A 20569-nucleotide genomic window follows, 5' to 3' on the forward strand; every position below is an offset into this window, starting at 1 on the left:
ACACGCTACAGCCGGAGGGGGGCCAGACACACACAGAATATTCTGGATTTGGCATCGATCTGTCAAAAAGTCGCCACACCCTCCGCCGGCTTCATACGTCTATGGATTGTGTAACCACGGGCCGGACGCCAGACACTACGATGTGCAGATGTAGCAGAGCTCAATCTGTCATCCACAGATATCACAGGGGTAGAGAACCAGATAAACCCTCTGCAATACCAGAACAGAGAGACAGCTGACACTGTGCACACAGCGAGGTATGGCAGTCAGCGCTGCTACAGATTTTGTACAGATATTGTACAGATATTGTACAGATATTAATAAGACTACAAGTCCTGAACAAGTATTCTCCGTCCAGGATGCCAGGTGCTTCCACAACATTCACTTACATTACTGGGTTGTGATGAATAGCAACTTCAACAACTTTAACTCTGCTACATTAGTTTTGGGAGGAGGGAGGTTTTCCAAAACTTCTAAAAGCCATATACAGCCCATGGGTATCTGGATATAGTGGGCTCCCCCTAGTGGTGGTGTATATACAGTATGTAGTAATCTCCTGAGCTCCCCCTAGTGGTGGCTGTATATACAGTATGTAGTAATCTCCTGAGCTCCCCCTAGTGGTGGTGTATATACAGTATGTAGTAATCTCCTGAGCTCCTTCTAGTGGTGGCTGTATATACAGTATGTAATAATCTCCTGAGCTCCCTCTAATGGTGGTGTATATACAGTATGTAGTAATCTCCTGAGCTCCTCCTAGTGGTGGCTGTATATACAGTATGTAGTAATCTCCTGTGCTGCCCCTAGTGGTGGCTGTATATACAGTATGTAGTAATCTCCTGAGCTCCTCCTAGTGGTGGCTGTATATACAGTATGTAGTAATCTCCTGTGCTCCCCCTAGTGGTGGTGTATATACAGTATGTAGTAATCTCCTGAGCTCCCCCTAGTGGTGGCTGTATATACAGTATGTAGTAATCTCCTGAGCTCCTCCTAGTGGTGACTGTGTATACAGTATGTAGTAATCTCCTGCGCTCCGCCTAGTGGTGGCTGTATATACAGTATGTAGTAATCTCCTGAGCTCCCCCTAGTGGTGGTGTATATACAGTATGTAGTAATCTCCTGAGCTCCCCCTAGTGGTGACTGTATACACAGTATGTAGTAATCTCCTGAGCTCCCCCTTGTGGTGATGTATATACAGTATGTAGTAATCTCCTGAGCTCCTCCTAGTGGTGGCTGTATATACAGTATGTAGTAATCTCCTGAGCTCCTCCTAGTGGTGGCTGTATATACAGTATGTAGTAATCTCCTGAGCTCCTCCTAGTGGTGGCTGTATATACAGTATGTACTAATCTCCTGAGCTCCTCCTAGTGGTGACTGTATATACAGTATGTACTAATCTCCTGAGCTCCTCCTAGTGGTGACTGTATATACAGTATGTAGTAATTTCCTGAGCTCCTCCTAGAGGTGGCTGTATATACAGTATGTAGTAATCTCCTGAGCTCCTCCTAGTGGTGGCTGTATATACAGTATGTAGTAATCTCCTGAGCTCCTCCTAGTGGTGACTGTATATACAGTATGTAGTGATCTCATGAGCTGCCCCTAGTGGTGGCTGTATATACAGTATATAGTAATCTCCTGAGTTCCTCCTTGTGGTGACTGTATATACAGTATGTAGTAATCTCCTGAGCTCCCCCTAGTGTTGGTGTATATACAGTATGTAGTAATCTCCTGAGCTCCCCCTAGTGGTGGCTGTATATACAGTATGTAGTAATCTCCTGAGCTCCTCCTAGTGGTGGCTGTATATACAGTATGTAGTAATCTCCTGAGCTCCTCCTAGTGGCGGTGTATATACAGTATGTAGTAATCTCCTGAGCTCCTCCTAGTGGTGGCTGTATATACAGTATGTAGTAATCTCCTGAGCTCCTCCTAGTGGTGGCTGTATATACAGTATGTAGTAATCTCCTGAGCTCCTCCTAGTGGTGGTTGTATATACAGTATGTAGTAATCTCCTGAGCTCCTCCTAGTGGCGGTGTATATACAGTATGTAGTTATCTCCTGAGCTCCCTCTCGTGGTGGCTGTATATACAGTATGTAGTAATCTCCTGCGATCCCCCTAGTGGTGGTGTATATACAGTATGTAGTTATCTCCTGAGCTCCCCCTGGTGGTAGCTGTATATACAGTATGTAGTGATCTCCTGAGCTCCCCCTGGTGGTGGCTGTATATACAGTATGTAGTGATCTCCTGAGCTCCCCCTAGTGTTGGTGTATATACAGTATGTAGTAATCTCCTGAGCTCCTCCTAGTGGTGGCTGTATATACAGTATGTACTAATCTCCTGAGCTCCTCCTAGTGGTGGTTGTATATACAGTATGTAGTAATCTCCTGAGCTCCTCCTAGTGGCGGTGTATATACAGTATGTAGTTATCTCCTGAGCTCCCTCTAGTGGTGGCGTATATACAGTATGTAGTTATCTCCCGAGCTCCCCCTGGTGGTGGCTGTATATACAGTATGAAGTAATCTCCTGAGCTCCTCCTAGTGGTGGCTGTATATACAGTATGTAGCTATCTCCTGAGCTCCCCCTAGTGGTGGCTGTATATACAGTATATAGCTATCTCCTGAGCTCATCTAGTGGTGGCTGTATATACAGTATGTAGTTATCTCCTGAGCTCCCCCTAGTGGTGGCTGTATATACAGTATGTAGTGATCTCCTGAGCTCCCCCTAGTGGTGGTGTATAATCTGTATGTGAGGATCTAACACTAGTGGTGGCTGTGAGCTTCCCATAGTCGTGGTGTATAATCAGTATGTGAGAATGATTGAGCTTTTAGTATGAAGATTTGAAGATTATCGTATACATATATTTATTTGCCCTATGATATTGGTTTATTCATCATTTCTCAGATACTGTTGTAGCAGAAGAGTTACTTTAATGTGGGCATTTTAATGACTTAGGAGGTCATATGAGAGGGGGTAACAGGGCACATCTCATATTTTGGGTCTGGCAGTGTGTGTTGCCCCTCTCTCTGGGGTCAGTGTGATGTGGGGGGTTATTTATAGGAGGTGACAGGAGCCGGGTGCTGGAGGTGTTGAATGTCAGAGTTCAGATGCGCAGGTGGTGCCGGGGGTCCGGGGGGACTAGTCTATGGATCTTTATATACTCGGAGCAGTCAGTTCTTGGCCTCGTTCCATGTGAAAAGTGTCTTGAGCACAAACGCAGCTTAGATACCGAGCAGAATCTGAAAGTGATACGAGGAGGCTGGGTGTCACTTCACATCTTGGACACATTTAGATCTCAGTACAAGGGGTGACGGCAGAGACGTAGTAGCTTTGTCACTTCTTCACCTCCTAATACAAGTTTTGTCTATTGGTTGCCATGGGAAGCCTGGGGCCTAATGAAGGTCGGCCATCTTTGTACACGTGAAGCCCTGCAGGGGGCATAATACACTGCATTACAGAGGTAGAATAGTAATGACAAGGTTAAGAACCGTAAAGAAGTTTAATAATCTGCTAAATAACATGGACAACCCAAAATAATCAGTTTTGTGGTAAAAAATGTTTTAAAATGTACATAACAATGACGAAAATAATCATAAAGGTTTATCAGGAGTGTCTGAGAGCAGAACCATTCTAGTTGCCCATGGCAACCAATCAGAGCTCAGCTTCCATTTTCCCACAGCTGTTTATAAAATGAAAGCTGAGCTCTAATTGGTTTCCATGGGCAACTAGAACAATTTTACCTCAGACATTTCTGATAAATCTGATGTTTTTTCTCGTCTGGTGAACAGATGTTTTGCGTGTGAGGGGTAGATAATGTAGATTGTGTAGATAATGTAGATTGTGTAGATTTTGTAGATTAGATTATTTTGTATTGTTGTTACAGGATACATATTCACGCTTCCCACTGAATTTTTGGTGGTTTCCAGAGCTGTTGTCCATTTCCAGAAAGGTTGGAAAATCTCTCTCCTTTCTATGAATGTTGGGCACATTATATGGCAGAAACCTCCCAAAAAGTAGCCTGACCAACATGATGACTTAAAGGGGCGTTTCACATCCTGAAAATTGTGAAAAAGTTCTCACCCTACATTATCACATTACCCCTCCCCCTCTATGTATAGGGGGGGCTACATTATCACATTGCCCCCCTCCATGTATTGGGGGGCTACATTATCACATTACCCCTCCCCCTCCATGTATTGGGGGGCTACATTATCACATTGCCCTCCCTCCATGTATTGGGGGGGCTACATTATCACATTGCCCCCCTCCATGTATTGGGGGGGCTACATTATCACATTACCCCTCCCCCTCCATGTATTGGGGGGCTACATTATCACATTGCCCTCCCTCCATGTATTGGGGGGGCTACATTATCACATTGTCCTCCCTCCATGTATTGGGGGGCTACATTATCACATTACCCCTCCCCCTCCATGTATTGGGGGGCTACATTATCACATTGCCCTCCCTCCATGTATTGGGGGGGCTACATTATCACATTGTCCTCCCTCCATGTATTGGGGGGCTACATTATCACATTACCCTTCTCATTCCATGTATTGGGGCTACATTATCACATTACCCCTCCCCCTCCATGTATTGGGGGCTACATTATCACATTACCCCTCCCCCTCCATGTATTGGGGGCTACATTATCACATTACCCCTCCCCCTCCATGTATTGGGGGGCTACATTATCACATTACCCCCTCCCCCTCTATGTATTGGGGGGCTACATTATCACATTACCCCTCCCCCTCCATGTATTGGGGGCTACATTATCACATTACCCCTCCCCCTCCATGTATTGGGGGGCTACATTATCACATTACCCCCTCCCCCTCTATGTATTGGGGGGCTACATTATCACATTACCCCTCCCCCTCCATGTATTGGGGGGCTACATTATCACATTACCCCTCCCCCTCCATGTATTGGGGGGCTACATTATCACATTACCCCCTCCCCCTCTATGTATTGGGGGCTACATTATCACATTACCCCTCCCCCTCCATGTATTAGGGTGCTATATTATCACATTGCCCTCCCTCCATTTATTGGGGGCTACATTATCACATTGCCCCCCCCCCTCCATGTATTGGGGGGGCTACATTATCAAATTGCCCTCCCTCCATGTATTGGGGGGCTACATTATCACATTACCCTTCTCATTCCATGTATTGGGGGGCTACATTATCACATTACCCTTCTCATTCCATGTATTGGGGGGGTACATTTTCACATTACCCCTCCCCCTCCATGTATTGGGGGGCTACATTATCACATTGTCCCCCCTCCATGTATTGGGGGGCTACATTATTACATTGTCCCCCCTCCATGTATAGGGGGGGCTACATTATCACATTGCCCCCTGCCCCTGTATTGGGGGGCTACATTATCACATTGCCCCCTGCCCATGTATTGGGGGGCTATATTATCACATTGTCCCCCCCCTCCATGTATTGGGAGGCTACATTACCACATTGCCCCCCCTCCATATATGGGGGGCTACATTTGCAGCTCAAGTATAGAGGCCACCAGACGGGGCATTTTAGGAAGCTCCTTAATTCTGCAGTTTTGCAGCCAAGTAAAAATTCTGCCTGAATTAGTTCCGGTTAAAAAAAATTCTGTAATGAACGTGCAGAATATTCTTATGTGTTAGTATTTTATCCTGTCTTTGTTGTGTCTTAGTTATAACTTCCACTGCCGTGGTAAAGAAGACATGCTGATACTTGTAGTCCACCAGCAGAGGATGTACTATAATGTCTCACTATAGGACGTCCTGATATGCAGATATGGAGAGTAGGGAGCGGAGGTCCCTACATGCACACTTACATCGGTCTCACTCCTCCGGCACCGGCAGATCCATCCGGATCTGGGCAGAACATCTCTCTCCGGCGGGTTCTGCGATGCAATGTGATGTAACGTCAATTTGACATTTTTTTTTCCAGATTCACAAATTTATAACACGGACTAATAGGGGCGTTAGCCAAGAAAACCGCCCACCAAATTTTATACTGAGAAGGACCTTTACCCATGAAATCCTTAGATATCTGTTCCTGATCTCAATACACAAGAGCCAAATCAGGACCTCCGAAGGTCCTCCAAAGGTCCTGAAACCTCAGATTGATAAGCAGTTAGAAGGGACACATCCTCCTTTCCCCAAGAAGATGATTCTAGCACCAGATGTAGGAGGTGACTCCAGACTTTCAGGGGCCACAATATTCATACAGCCCCGGGCCCACGGTGGTCTTATCCGCTGTAAATGGAATAATAAAACCTTTACAGCTTTTGGAAGGTGACGTGCGACAAGCAAAAATACAAAATAGAAAAAAGTTGCATTCTTTAAGGGTTAAAGAAATGCTGCTGACTGTACCCCTGAGATGTTTAGGATGACTCCCCCTGCAGTACCCATAACCGTCCAGCAGATGGGGGAAGAGCCAGTAACAGATCAGAGGGAAGCGGAAACTTCTGAACTTTCACTTTCACTTCTCAAGAACAAGAACTGAAATCTCTTCTATTCCAGATAAAAGGAGAGATAATCCGGAGAGGACGAGGCGTCCGCGCTGAGCAGGTAACTACGTGTATATCACATAATGACTGAGCGCAGGGGGACGCAGAGAAGACGCACTGCGCCCCATAGCGGAGCCAACACCGACCCCATCTACACCCACCCGACACAGAGCAGGGATAATAACAACTCCTCTATGTGTAGTATGTATGTAAGTATATATGGTAGTACTACTACTCCTATCCTGTATATATGGGCACTGCACAGTACTACTGCTCCTATCCTGTATATATGGGCACAGCACAGTACTACTACTCCTATCCTGTATATATGGGCACAGCACAGTACTACTACTCCTATCCTGTATATATGGACACAGCTTAGTACTACTACTCCTATCCTGTATATATGGGCACAGCACAGTACTACTACTCCTATCCTGTATATATGGGCACAGCACAGTACTACTACTCCTATCCTGTATATATGGGCACAGCACAGTACTACTACTCCTATCCTGTATATATGGACACAGCACAGTACTACTACTCCTATCCGGTTTATATGAGCACAGTACTACTACTCCTATCCTGTATATATGGACACAGCACAGTACTACTACTCCCATCCTGTATATATGGGCACAGCACAGTACTACTACTCCTATCCTGTATATAGGGGCACAGCACAGTACTACTACTCCTATCCTGTATATATAAGCACAGCACAGTACTACTACTCCTATCCTGTATATATGGCACAGCACAGTACTACTACTCCTATCCTGTATATATAAGCACAGCACAGTACTACTACTCCTATCCTGTATATATAAGCACAGCACAGTACTACTACTCCTATCCTGTATATATGAGCACAGCACAGTTCTACTACTCCTATCCTGTATATATGGACAAAGCACAGTACTACTACTCCTATCCTGTATATATGGGCACAGCACAGTACTACTACTCCTATCCTGTATATATGGGCACAGCACAGTACTACTACTCATATCCTGTATATATGGGCACAGCACAGTACTACTACTCCTATCCTGTATATATGGCACAGCACAGTACTACTACTCTTATCCTGTATATATGGACAAAGCACAGTACTACTACTCCTATCCTGTATATACGGGCACAGCACAGTACTACTACTCCTATCCTGTATATACGGGCACAGCACAGTACTACTACTCCTATCCTGTATATATAAGCACAGCACAGTACTACTACTCCTATCCTGTATATATAAGCACAGCACAGTACTACTACTCCTATCTTGTATATATGGGCACAGCACAGTACTACTACTCCTATCCTGTATATATGGGCACAGCACAGTTCTACTACTCCTATCCTGTATATATGGACAAAGCACAGTACTACTACTCCTATCCTGTATATATAAGCACAGCACAGTACTACTACTCCTATCCTGTATATATGGCACAGCACAGTACTACTACTCTTATCCTGTATATATGAGGACAGCACAGTACTACTACTCCTATCCTGTATATACGGGCACAGCACAGTACTACTACTCCTATCCTGTATATACGGGCACAGCACAGTACTACTACTCCTATCCTGTATATATGAGCACAGCACAGTTCTACTACTCCTATCCTGTATATATGGACAAAGCACAGTACTACTACTCCTATCCTGTATATATGGGCACAGCACAGTACTACTACTCATATCCTGTATATATGGGCACAGCACAGTACTACTACTCCTATCCTGTATATATGAGCACAGCACAGTACTACTACTCCTATCCTGTATATATGGCACAGCACAGTACTACTACTCTTATCCTGTATATATGGACAAAGCACAGTACTACTACTCCTATCCTGTATATACGGGCACAGCACAGTACTACTACTCCTATCCTGTATATACGGGCACAGCACAGTACTACTACTCCTATCCTGTATATATAAGCACAGCACAGTACTACTACTCCTATCCTGTATATATAAGCACAGCACAGTACTACTACTCCTATCCTGTATATATGGGCACAGCACAGTACTACTACTCCTATCCTGTATATATGGGCACAGCACAGTTCTACTACTCCTATCCTGTATATATGGACAAAGCACAGTACTACTACTCCTATCCTGTATATATAAGCACAGCACAGTACTACTACTCCTATCCTGTATATATGGCACAGCACAGTACTACTACTCTTATCCTGTATATATGGGGACAGCACAGTACTACTACTCCTATCCTGTATATACGGGCACAGCACAGTACTACTACTCCTATCCTGTATATACGGGCACAGCACAGTACTACTACTCCTATCCTGTATATATAAGCACAGCACAGTACTACTACTCCTATCCTGTATATATGGCACAGCACAGTACTACTACTCCTATCCTGTATATATAAGCACAGCACAGTACTACTACTCCTATCCTGTATATATGGCACAGCACAGAACTACTACTCCTATCCTGTATATATAAGCACAGCACAGTACTACTACTCCTAACCTGTATATACGGGCACAGCACAGTACTACTACTCCTATCCTGTATATATAAGCACAGTACTACTACTCCTATCCTGTATATATGGACACAGCACAGTACTACTACTCCTATCCTGTATATATGGCACAGCACAGTACTACTACTCCTATCCTGTATATATGGGCACAGCACAGTACTACTACTCCTATCCTGTATATATGGACACAGCACAGTACTATTACTCCTATCCTGTATATATGAGCACAGCACAGTACTACTACTCCTATCCTGTATATATGGCACAGCACAGTACTACTACTCCTATCCTGTATATATAAGCACAGCACAGTACTACTACTCCTATCCTGTATATACGGGCACAGCACAGTACTACTACTCCTATCCTGTATATATAAGCACAATACTACTACTCCTATCCTGTATATATGGACACAGCACAGTACTACTACTCCTATCCTGTATATATGGCACAGCACAGTACTACTACTCCTATCCTGTATATATACGGACACAGCACAGTACTACTACTCCTATCCTGTATATACGGCACAGCACATTACTACTACTCCTATCCTGTATATATAAGCACAGCACAGTACTACTACTCCTATCCTGTATATACGGGCATAGCACAGTACTACTACTATCCTGTATATATAAGCACAGCACAGTACTACTACTCCTATCCTGTATATATAAGCACAGCACAGTACTACTACTCCTATCCTGTATATATAAGCACAGCACAGTACTACTACTCCTATCCTGTATATATGAGCACAGCACAGTACTACTACTCCTATCCTGTATATATGGGCACAGCACAGTACTACTACTCCTATCCTGTATATATGAGCACAGCACAGTACTACTACTCCTATCCTGTATATTTGGGTGCAGCAAAGTACTACTTCTCCTATCCTGTATATATGTGCACAGCACAGTACTACTACTCCTATCCTGTATATATGTGCACAGCACAGTACTACTACTCCTATCCTGTATATATGGGCACAGCACAGTACTACTACTCCTATCCTGTATATATGAGCACAGCACAGTACTACTACTCCTATCCTGTATATATAAGCACAGCACAGTACTACTACTCCTATCCTGTATATACGGGCACAGCACAGTACTACTACTCCTATCCTGTATATATAAGCACAGCACAGTACTACTACTCCTATCCTGTATATATGTGCACAGCACAGTACTTCTTATCCTATCCTGTATATATGAGCACAGCACAGTACTACTACTCCTATCCTGTATATATAAGCACAGCACAGTACTACTACTCCTATCCTGTATATATAAGCACAGCACAGTACTACTACTCCTATCCTGTATATACGGGCACAGCACAGTACTACTACTCCTATCCTGTATATATAAGCACAGTACTACTACTCCTATCCTGTATATATGGACACAGCACAGTACTACTACTCCTATCCTGTATATATAAGCACAGCACAGTACTACTACTCCTATCCTGTATATATGGACACAGCACAGTACTACTACTCCTATCCTGTATATATAAGCACAGCACAGTACTACTACTCTTATCCTGTATATATGGGCACAGCACAGTACTACTACTCCTATCCTGTATATACGGGCACAGCACAGTACTACTACTCCTATCCTGTATATATAAGCACAGTACTACTACTCCTATCCTGTATATATGGACACAGCACAGTACTACTACTCATATCCTGCATATATAAGCACAGCACAGTACTACTACTCCTATCCTGTATATATAAGCACAGCACAGTACTACTACTCCTATCCTGTATATACGGGCACAGCACAGTACTACTACTCCTATCCTGTATATATAAGCACAGTACTACTACTCCTATCCTGTATATATGGACACAGCACAGTACTACTACTCCTATCCTGTATATATGGCACAGCACAGTACTACTACTCCTATCCTGTATATATAAGCACAGCACAGTACTACTACTCCTATCCTGTATATATAAGCACAGCACAGTACTACTACTCCTATCCTGTGTATATAAGCACAGCACAGTACTACTACTCCTATCCTGTGTATATAAGCACAGCACAGTACTACTACTCCTATCCTGTGTATATAAGCACAGCACAGTACTACTACTCCTATCCTGTATATATAAGCACAGCACAGTACTACTACTCCTATCCTGTATATACGGGCATAGCACAGTACTACTACTATCCTGTATATTTGGGTGCAGCACAGTACTACTTCTCCTATCCTGTATATATGTGCACAGTACAGTACTACTACTCCTATCCTGTATATATGTGCACAGCACAGTACTACTACTCCTATCCTGTATATATGAGCACAGCACAGTACTACTACTCATATCCTGTATATATAAGCACAGCACAGTACTACTACACCTATCCTGTATATTTGGGTGCAGCACAGTACTACTTCTCCTATCCTGTATATATGTGCACAGCACAGTACTACTACTCCTATCCTGTATATATAAGCACAGCACAGTACTACTACTCCTATCCTGTATATTTGGGTGCAGCACAGTACTACTTCTCCTATCCTGTATATATGTGCACAGCACAGTACTACTACTCCTATCCTGTATATATGTGCACAGCACAGTACTACTACTCCTATCCTGTATATATGAGCACAGCACAGTACTACTACTCATATCCTGTATATATAAGCACAGCACAGTACTACTACACCTATCCTGTATATATGGCACAGCACAGTACTACTACTCCTATCCTGTATATACGGGCATAGCACAGTACTACTACTCCTATCCTGTATATATAAGCACAGCACAGTACTACTCCTCCTATCCTGTATATACGGGCACAGCACAGTACTACTACTCCTATACTGTATATATGGGCACAGCACAGTACTACTACTCCTATCCTGTATATACAGGCATAGCACAGTACTACTACTCCTATCCTGTATATATAAGCACAGCACAGTACTACTACTCCTATCCTGTATATATAAGCACAGCACAGTACTACTGCTCCTATCCTGTATATATAAGCACAGCACAGTACTACTACTCCTATCCTGTATATATAAGCACAGTACTACTACTCCTATCCTGTATATACAGGCATAGCACAGTACTACTACTCCTATCCTGTATATATGAGCACAGCACAGTACTACTACCCCTAACCTGTATACATGGACACAGCACAGTACTACTACTCCTATCCTGTATATATGAGCACAGCACAGTACTACTACTACTATCCTGTATACATGGACACAGCACAGTACTACTACTCCTATCCTGTATATATGAGCACAGCACATTACTACTACTCCTATCCTGTATATATGGGCACAGCACAGTACTACTCCTCCTATCCTGTGTATATAAGCACAGCACAGTACTACTACTCCTATCCTGTATATATGGGTACAGCACAGTACTACTCCTCCTATCCTGTATATATGAGCATAGCACAGTACTACTACTCCTATCCTGTGTATATAAGCACAGCACAGTACTACTACTCCTATCCTGTGTATATAAGCACAGCACAGTACTACTACTCCTATCCTGTGTATATAAGCACAGCACAGTACTACTACTCCTATCCTGTGTATGTAAGCACAGCACAGTACTACTACTCCTATCCTGTGTATATAAGCACAGCACAGTACTACTACTCCTATCCTGTATATATAAGCACAGCACAGTACTACTACTCCTATCCTGTATATATAAGCACAGCACAGTACTACTACTCCTATCCTGTGTATATAAGCACAGCACAGTACTACTACTCCTATCCTGTGTATATAAGCACAGCACAGTACTACTACTCCTATCCTGTGTATATAAGCACAGCACAGCACTACTACTCCTATCCTGTGTAAATAAGCACAGTACAGCACTACTACTCCTATCCTGTGTATGTAAGCACAGCACAGTACTACTACTCCTATCCTGTATATATAAGCACAGCACAGTACTACTACTCCTATCCTGTATATATAAGCACAGCACAGTACTACTACTCCTATCCTGTATATATAAGCACAGCACAGTACTCAGAGATCGCATTAACGCCTCACCAAGCGTCATAGACGTATGATGAGGCGCCATTACTCCCCAGAATAATTGGCAGGCGTACAAGTAGGCTTGGCAATTATCCCTGGCTGTAGTGTGTGGCTGAGCGGTCCAGAGTGCACAGCAGTCCTGTGCAGGACATTACAATGGCAGCGCGCGGGCCGGCACTGCTCAGCACACACTACAGCTGCGCCGGGTAGCCGTGATGTCACGGGAGGGGTGGAGCCTCCGGGAAAGGGGCGTGGCTTACTACACAGTCTCCTCACGGGAAGTAGAGCTGTAATGGCTGCCTGCAAGTGTACAGGTACTGTGTGCATACATGTGTATGGAGGGGAGGGGGCTTCACAGGAGTGGATGTGATAAGGTCAGAGAAGACCTGTATGTTACATGGGACTGCATGTCTTGCAGGTGCTGAGTTGGCATGAGGTGTATTTTACATGGGACTGCATGTTTGACAGGTGCTGAGGTGGCATGAGGTATATGTTACATGGGACTGCGTGTCTGGGGAGTGCTGAGGTGGCATGAGGTGTATGCGACTTGGGACTGCATGTCTGGCTAGTACTGAGGTGGCAGGTGTATGTTACGTGGGACTGCATGTCTGGCTAGTTCTGAGGTGGCATGAGGTGTATGTTACATAGGACTGCATGTCTGGCGAGTGCTGAGGTGGCAGGTGTATGTTACATGGGACTGCATGTCTGGGGAGTGCTGAGGTGGCTTGAGGTGTATGTTACATAGGACTGCATGTCTGGCGAGTGCTGATGTGGCAGGTGTATGTTACATAGGACTGCATGTCTGGCGAGTGCTGAGGTGGCATGAGGTGTATGTTACATGGGACTGCATGTCTGGGGAGTGCTGAGGTGGCTTGAGGTGTATGTTACATAGGACTGCATGTCTGGCGAGTGCTGAGGTGGCATGAGGTGTATGTTACATAGGACTGCATGTCTGCCAGGTGCTGAGGTGGCATTAGGTTTATGTTACGTGGGACTGCATGTTTGACAGGTGCTGAGGTGGCATGAGGTAAATGTTACATGGGACTGCGTGTCTGGGGAGTGCTGAGGTGGCATGAGGTGTATGCGACTTGGGACTGCATGTCTGGCTAGTACTGAGGTGGCAGGTGTATGTTACATAGGACTGCATGTCTGGCGAGTGCTGAGGTGGCATGAGGTGTATGTTACATAGGACTGCATGTCTGGCGAGTGCTGATGTGGCAGATGTATGTTACATAGGACTGCATGTCTGGCAAGTGCTGAGGTGGCATGAGATGTATGTTACATAGGACTGCATGTCTGTCAGGTGCTGAGGTGGCATGAGGTTTATGTTACGTAGGACTGCGTGTCTGGCGGGTGCTGAGGTGGCATGAGGTTTATGTTACGTGGGACTGCGTGTCTGGCGGGTGCTGAGGTGGCATGAGGTTTATGTTACGTGGGACTGCGTGTCTGGCGGGTGCTGAGTTGGCAGGTGTGTGTTACTTGGGACTGCATGTCTGGTGCTGAGGTGGCATGAGGTGTGTGTTACGTGGGACTGCATGTCTGGTGCTGAGGTGGCATGAGGTATATGTTACGTGGGACTGCGTGTCTGGTGCTGAGGTGGCATGAGGTATATGTTACGTGGGACTGCGTGTCTGGTGCTGAGGTGGCATGAGGTATATGTTACGTGGGACTGCGTGTCTGGCGGGTGCTGAGTTGGCAGGTGTGTGTTACGTGGGACTGCATGTCTGGTGCTGAGGTGGCATGAGGTATATGTTACGTGGGACTGCGTGTCTGGTGCTGAGGTGGCATGAGGTATATGTTACGTGGGACTGCGTGTCTGGTGCTGAGGTGGCATGAGGTATATGTTACGTGGGACTGCGTGTCTGGCGCTGAGGTGGCATGAGGTATATGTTACGTGGGACTGCGTGTCTGGCGAGTGCTGAGGTGGCATGAGGTGTATGTTACGTGGGACTGCGTGTCTGGCGAGTGCTGAGGTGACATGAGGTATAGGTTACGTGGGACTGCATGTCTGGCGGGTGCTGAGGTGGCAGGTGTGTGTTACGTGGGACTGCATGTCTGGTGCTGAGGTGACATGAGGTATATGTTACGTGGGACTGCATGTCTGGTGCTGAGGTGGCATGAGGTATATGTTACGTGGGACTGCGTGTCTGGCAAGTGCTGAGGTGGCAGGTGTGTGTTACGTGGGACTGCATGTCTGGTGCTGAGGTGACATGAGGTATATGTTACGTGGGACTGCATGTCTGGTGCTGAGGTGGCATGAGGTATATGTTACGTGGGACTGCGTGTCTGGCAAGTGCTGAGGTGGCATGAGGTGTATGTGAAACAGGACTGCATAAACAGTAAAAACACGTAAAAAGTGACAAAGACGCAAATTCAATTAATAAAAAACCTAAAAAAAAATGCCTCCCCCCAACACAGACACCAAAAAAAATAAACCAAAATTTCTTTTAAAAAAAAGCATTTTACAAAGCAACTATCATGGATTTGCAGTATCAGCTGCAGTCTGGTCACATGGGGAGGGGGATACATTGTGCATTAGCCGCAGTCTGGACGTTTGGTGTCAGCGGCGTTAGCCACACGGGCCGCAGTGTGGTGGTGGGAGGACTTGGCGGCCGCAGTGTGGTGGTGGGAGGACTCGGCGGCCGCAGTGTGGTGGTGGGAGGTCTCGGCGGCCGCAGTGTGGTGGTGGGAGGACTCGGCGGCCGCAGTGTGGTGGTGGGAGGACTCGGCGGCCGCAGTGTGGTGGTGGGAGGACTTGGCGGCCGCAGTGTGGTGGTGGGAGGACTCGGCGGCCGCAGTGTGGTGGTGGGAGGACTCGGCGGCCGCAGTGTGGTGGTGGGAGGACTCGGCGGCCGCAGTGTGGTGGTGGGAGGACTCGGCGGCCGCAGTGTGGTGGTGGGAGGACTCGGCGGCCGCAGTGTGGTGGTGGGAGGACTCGGCGGGCCGCAGTGTGGTGGAGGGAGGACTCGGCGGGCCGCAGTGTGGTGGAGGGAGGACTCGGCGGCCGCAGTGTGGTGGTGGGAGGACTCGGCGGCCGCAGTGTGGTGGTGGGAGGACTCGGCGGCCGCAGTGTGGTGGTGGGAGGACTCGGCGGCCGCAGTGTGGTGGTGGGAGGACTCGGCGGCCGCAGTGTGGTGGTGGGAGGACTCGGCGGGCCGCAGTGTGGTGGTGGGAGGACTCGGCGGCCGCAGTGTGGTGGTGGGAGGACTCGGCGGCCGCAGTGTAGTGGTGGGAGGACTCGGCGGCCGCAGTGTAGTGGTGGGAGGACTCGGCGGCCGCAGTGTGGTGGTGGGAGGACTCGGCGGCCGCAGTGTGGTGGTGGGAGGACTCGGCGGCCGCAGTGTGGTGGTGGGAGGACTCGGCGGCCGCAGTGTGGTGGTGGGAGGACTCGGCGGGCCGCAGTGTGGTGGAGGGAGGACTCGGCGGCCGCAGTGTGGTGGTGGGAGGACTCGGCGGCCGCAGTGTGGTGGTGGGAGGACTCGGCGGGCCGCAGTGTGGTGGTGGGAGGACTCGGCGGCCGCAGTGTGGTGGTGGGAGGACTCGGCGGGCCGCAGTGTGGTGGTGGGAGGACTCGGCGGCCGCAGTGTGGTGGTGGGAGGACTCGGCCGGCTGCAGTGTGGTGGTGGGAGGACTCGGCGGCCGCAGTGTGGTGGTGGGAGGACTCAGCCGGCCGCAGTGCGCTGGTGGGAGGTTTCGGCGGCCGCAGTGTGGTGGTAGGAGGACTCGTCGGGCCGCAGTGTGGTGGTGGGAGGACTCGGCGGGCCGCAGTGTGGCGGTGGGAGGACTCGGCAGGCCGCAGTGTGGTGGTGGGAGGACTTGTCGGGCCGCAGTGTGGTGGTGGGAGGTCTTAGCAGACGCAGTGTGGTGGTGGGAGGTTTCGGCGGCCGCAGTGTGGTGGTGGGAGGTCTTAGCGGCCGCAGTGTGGTGGTGGGAGGTTTCGGCGGCCGCAGTGCGGTGGTGGAAGGTTTCGGCGGCCGCAGTGTGGTGGAGGGAGGTCTTAGCGGCCACAGTGTGGTGGTGGGAGGTTTCGGCGGCCGCAGTGTGGTGGTGGAAGGTTTCGGCGGCCGCAGTGTGGTGGTGGGAGGTTTCGGCGGCCGCAGTGTGGTGGTGGGAGGTTTCGGCGGCCGCAGTGTGGTGGTGGGAGGTTTCGGCGGCCGCAGTGTGGTGGTGGGAGGTTTCGGCGGCCGCAGTGTGGTGGTGGGAGGTTTCGGCGGCCGCAGTGTGGTGGTGGGAGGACTCGGCGGCCGCAGTGTGGTGGTGGGAGGACTCGGCAGGCCGCAGTGTGGTGGTGGGAGGACTCGGCGGCCGCAGTGTGGTGGTGGGAGGACTCGGCGGCCGCAGTGTGGTGGTGGGAGGACTCGGCGGCCGCAGTGTGGTGGTGGGAGGACTCGGCGGGCCGCAGTGTGGTGGAGGGAGGACTCGGCGGGCCGCAGTGTGGTGGAGGGAGGACCCGGCGGCCGCAGTGTGGTGGTGGGAGGACTCGGCGGCCGCAGTGTGGTGGTGGGAGGACTCGGCGGCCGCAGTGTGGTGGTGGGAGGACTCGGCGGCCGCAGTGTGGTGGTGGGAGGACTCGGCGGCCGCAGTGTGGTGGTGGGAGGACTCGGCGGGCCGCAGTGTGGTGGTGGGAGGACTCGGCGGCCGCAGTGTGGTGGTGGGAGGACTCGGCGGCCGGAGTGTAGTGGTGGGAGGACTCGGCGGCCGCAGTGTAGTGGTGGGAGGACTCGGCGGCCGCAGTGTGGTGGTGGGAGGACTCGGCGGCCGCAGTGTGGTGGTGGGAGGACTCGGCGGCCGCAGTGTGGTGGTGGGAGGACTCGGCGGCCGCAGTGTGGTGGTGGGAGGACTCGGCGGGCCGCAGTGTGGTGGAGGGAGGACTCGGCGGCCGCAGTGTGGTGGTGGGAGGACTCGGCGGCCGCAGTGTGGTGGTGGGAGGACTCGGCGGGCCGCAGTGTGGTGGAGGGAGGACTCGGCGGCCGCAGTGTGGTGGTGGGAGGACTCGGCCGGCTGCAGTGTGGTGGTGGGAGGACTCGGCGGCCGCAGTGTGGTGGTGGGAGGACTCAGCCGGCCGCAGTGTGTGGTGGGAGGTCTTAGCGGCCGCAGTGCGCTGGTGGGAGGTTTCGGCGGCCGCAGTGTGGTGGTAGGAGGACTCGTCGGGCCGCAGTGTGGTGGTGGGAGGACTCGGCGGGCCGCAGTGTGGCGGTGGGAGGACTCGGCAGGCCGCAGTGTGGTGGTGGGAGGACTTGTCGGGCCGCAGTGTGGTGGTGGGAGGTCTTAGCAGACGCAGTGTGGTGGTGGGAGGTTTCGGCGGCCGCAGTGTGGTGGTGGGAGGTCTTAGCGGCCGCAGTGTGGTGGTGGGAGGACTCGTCAGGCCGCAGTGTGGTGGTGGGAGGTCTTAGCGGCCGCAGTGTGGTGGTGGGAGGACTCGTCGGGCCGCAGTGTGGTGGTGGGAGGTCTTAGTGGCCACAGTGTGGTGGTGGGAGGTTTCGGCGGCCGCAGTGTGGTGGTGGGAGGTCTTAGTGGCCGCAGTGTGGTGGTGGGAGGTTTCGGCGGCCGCAGTGTGGTGGTGGCAGGTCTTAGTGGCCGCAGTGTGGTGGTGGGAGGTCTTAGCGGCCACAGTGTGGTGGTGGGAGGTTTCGGCGGCCGCAGTGTGGTGGTGGAAGGTTTCGGCGGCCGCAGTGCGGTGGTGGGAGGTTTCGGCGGCCGCAGTGCGGTGGTGGAAGGTTTCGGCGGCCGCAGTGTGGTGGAGGGAGGTCTTAGCGGCCACAGTGTGGTGGTGGGAGGTTTCGGCGGCCGCAGTGTGGTGGTGGAAGGTTTCGGCGGCCGCAGTGTGGTGGTGGGAGGTTTCGGCGGCCGCAGTGTGGTGGTGGGAGGTTTCGGCGGCCGCAGTGTGGTGGTGGGAGGTTTCGGCGGCCGCAGTGTGGTGGTGGGAGGTTTCGGCGGCCGCAGTGTGGTGGTGGGAGGTTTCGGCGGCCGCAGTGTGGTGGTGGGAGGACTCGGCGGCCGCAGTGTGGTGGTGGGAGGACTCGGCAGGCCGCAGTGTGGTGGTGGGAGGACTCGTCGGGCCGCAGTGTGGTGGTGGGAGGTCTTAGTGGCCGCAGTGTGGTGGTGGGAGGTTTCGGCGGCCGCAGTGTGGTGGTGGGAGGACTCGTCGGGCCGCAGTGTGGTGGTGGGAGGACTCGTCGGGCCGCAGTGTGGTGGTGGGAGGACTCGGCAGGCCGCAGTGTGGTGGTGGGAGGACTCGGCAGGCCGCAGTGTGCTGGTGGGAGGACTCGGCAGGCCGCAGTGTGGTGGTGGGAGGACTCGTCGGGCCGCAGTGTGGTGGTGGGAGGTCTTAGTGGCCGCAGTGTGGTGGTGGGAGGTTTCGGCGGCCGCAGTGTGGTGGTGGGAGGTTTCGGCGGCCGCAGTGTGGTGGTGGGAGGTCTTAGCGGCCGCAGTGTGGTGGTGGGAGGTCTTAGCGGCCGCAGTGTGGTGGTGGGAGGACTCGTCGGGCCGCAGTGTGGTGGTGGGAGGTCTTAGTGGCCACAGTGTGGTGGTGGGAGGTTTCGGCGGCCGCAGTGTGGTGGTGGGAGGTCTTAGTGGCCGCAGTGTGGTGGTGGGAGGTTTCGGCGGCCGCAGTGTGGTGGTGGAAGGTTTCGGCGGCCGCAGTGTGGTGGTGGGAGGTTTCGCCGGCTGCAGTGTGGTGGTGGGAGGTTTCGGCGGCCGCAGTGTGGTGGTGGGAGGTTTCGGCGGCTGCAGTGTGGTGGTGGGAGGACTCGGCAGGCCGCAGTGTGCTGGTGGGAGGACTCGGCAGGCCGCAGTGTGGTGGTGGGAGGACTCGTCGGGCCGCAGTGTGGTGGTGGGAGGTCTTAGTGGCCGCAGTGTGGTGGTGGGAGGTTTCGGCGGCCGCAGTGTGGTGGTGGGAGGTCTTAGCGGCCGCAGTGTGGTGGTGGGAGGTCTTAGCGGCCGCAGTTTGGTGGTGGGAGGACTCGTCGGGCCGCAGTGTGGTGGTGGGAGGTCTTAGTGGCCACAGTGTGGTGGTGGGAGGTTTCGGCGGCCGCAGTGTGGTGGTGGGAGGTCTTAGTGGCCGCAGTGTGGTGGTGGGAGGTTTCGGCGGCCGCAGTGTGGTGGTGGAAGGTTTCGGCGGCCGCAGTGTGGTGGTGGGAGGTTTCGCCGGCTGCAGTGTGGTGGTGGGAGGTTTCGGCGGCCGCAGTGTGGTGGTGGGAGGTTTCGGCGGCCGCAGTGTGGTGGTGGGAGGTTTCGGCGGCCGCAGTGTGGTGGTGGGAGGTTTCGGCGGCTGCAGTGTGGTGGTGGGAGGACTCGGCGGCCGCAGTGTGGTGGTGGGAGGACTCAGCCGGCCGCAGTGTGTGGTGGGAGGTCTTAGCGGCCGCAGTGCGCTGGTGGGAGGTTTCGGCGGCCGCAGTGTGGTGGTAGGAGGACTCGTCGGGCCGCAGTGTGGTGGTGGGAGGA

At 51.0% G+C, this 20569-nt stretch overlaps 1 protein-coding gene across 2 annotated transcripts in view; it reads left to right on the top strand.

The window, feature by feature from the left end:
• Positions 1-61: 61 nt before the first annotated feature.
• The window catches only part of LOC140134546 (interferon-inducible GTPase 5-like), a 34100-nt gene continuing 13592 nt past the window's right edge, over positions 62-20569 (top strand). Inside the window, exon 1 of one of the 2 annotated variants that reach the window (XM_072154940.1) lies at positions 62-257. The gene's annotated coding sequence lies outside the window, so the exon portion shown is untranslated. Of the gene's footprint in view, positions 258-6378; positions 6567-20569 lie in introns of those variants that run through there. The other variant, XM_072154938.1, reaches the window with a different exon arrangement.

The sequence above is a fragment of the Engystomops pustulosus genome, chromosome 6 (genome assembly GCF_040894005.1).
Source record: "Engystomops pustulosus chromosome 6, aEngPut4.maternal, whole genome shotgun sequence".
Taxonomy (NCBI): domain Eukaryota; kingdom Metazoa; phylum Chordata; class Amphibia; order Anura; family Leptodactylidae; genus Engystomops; species Engystomops pustulosus.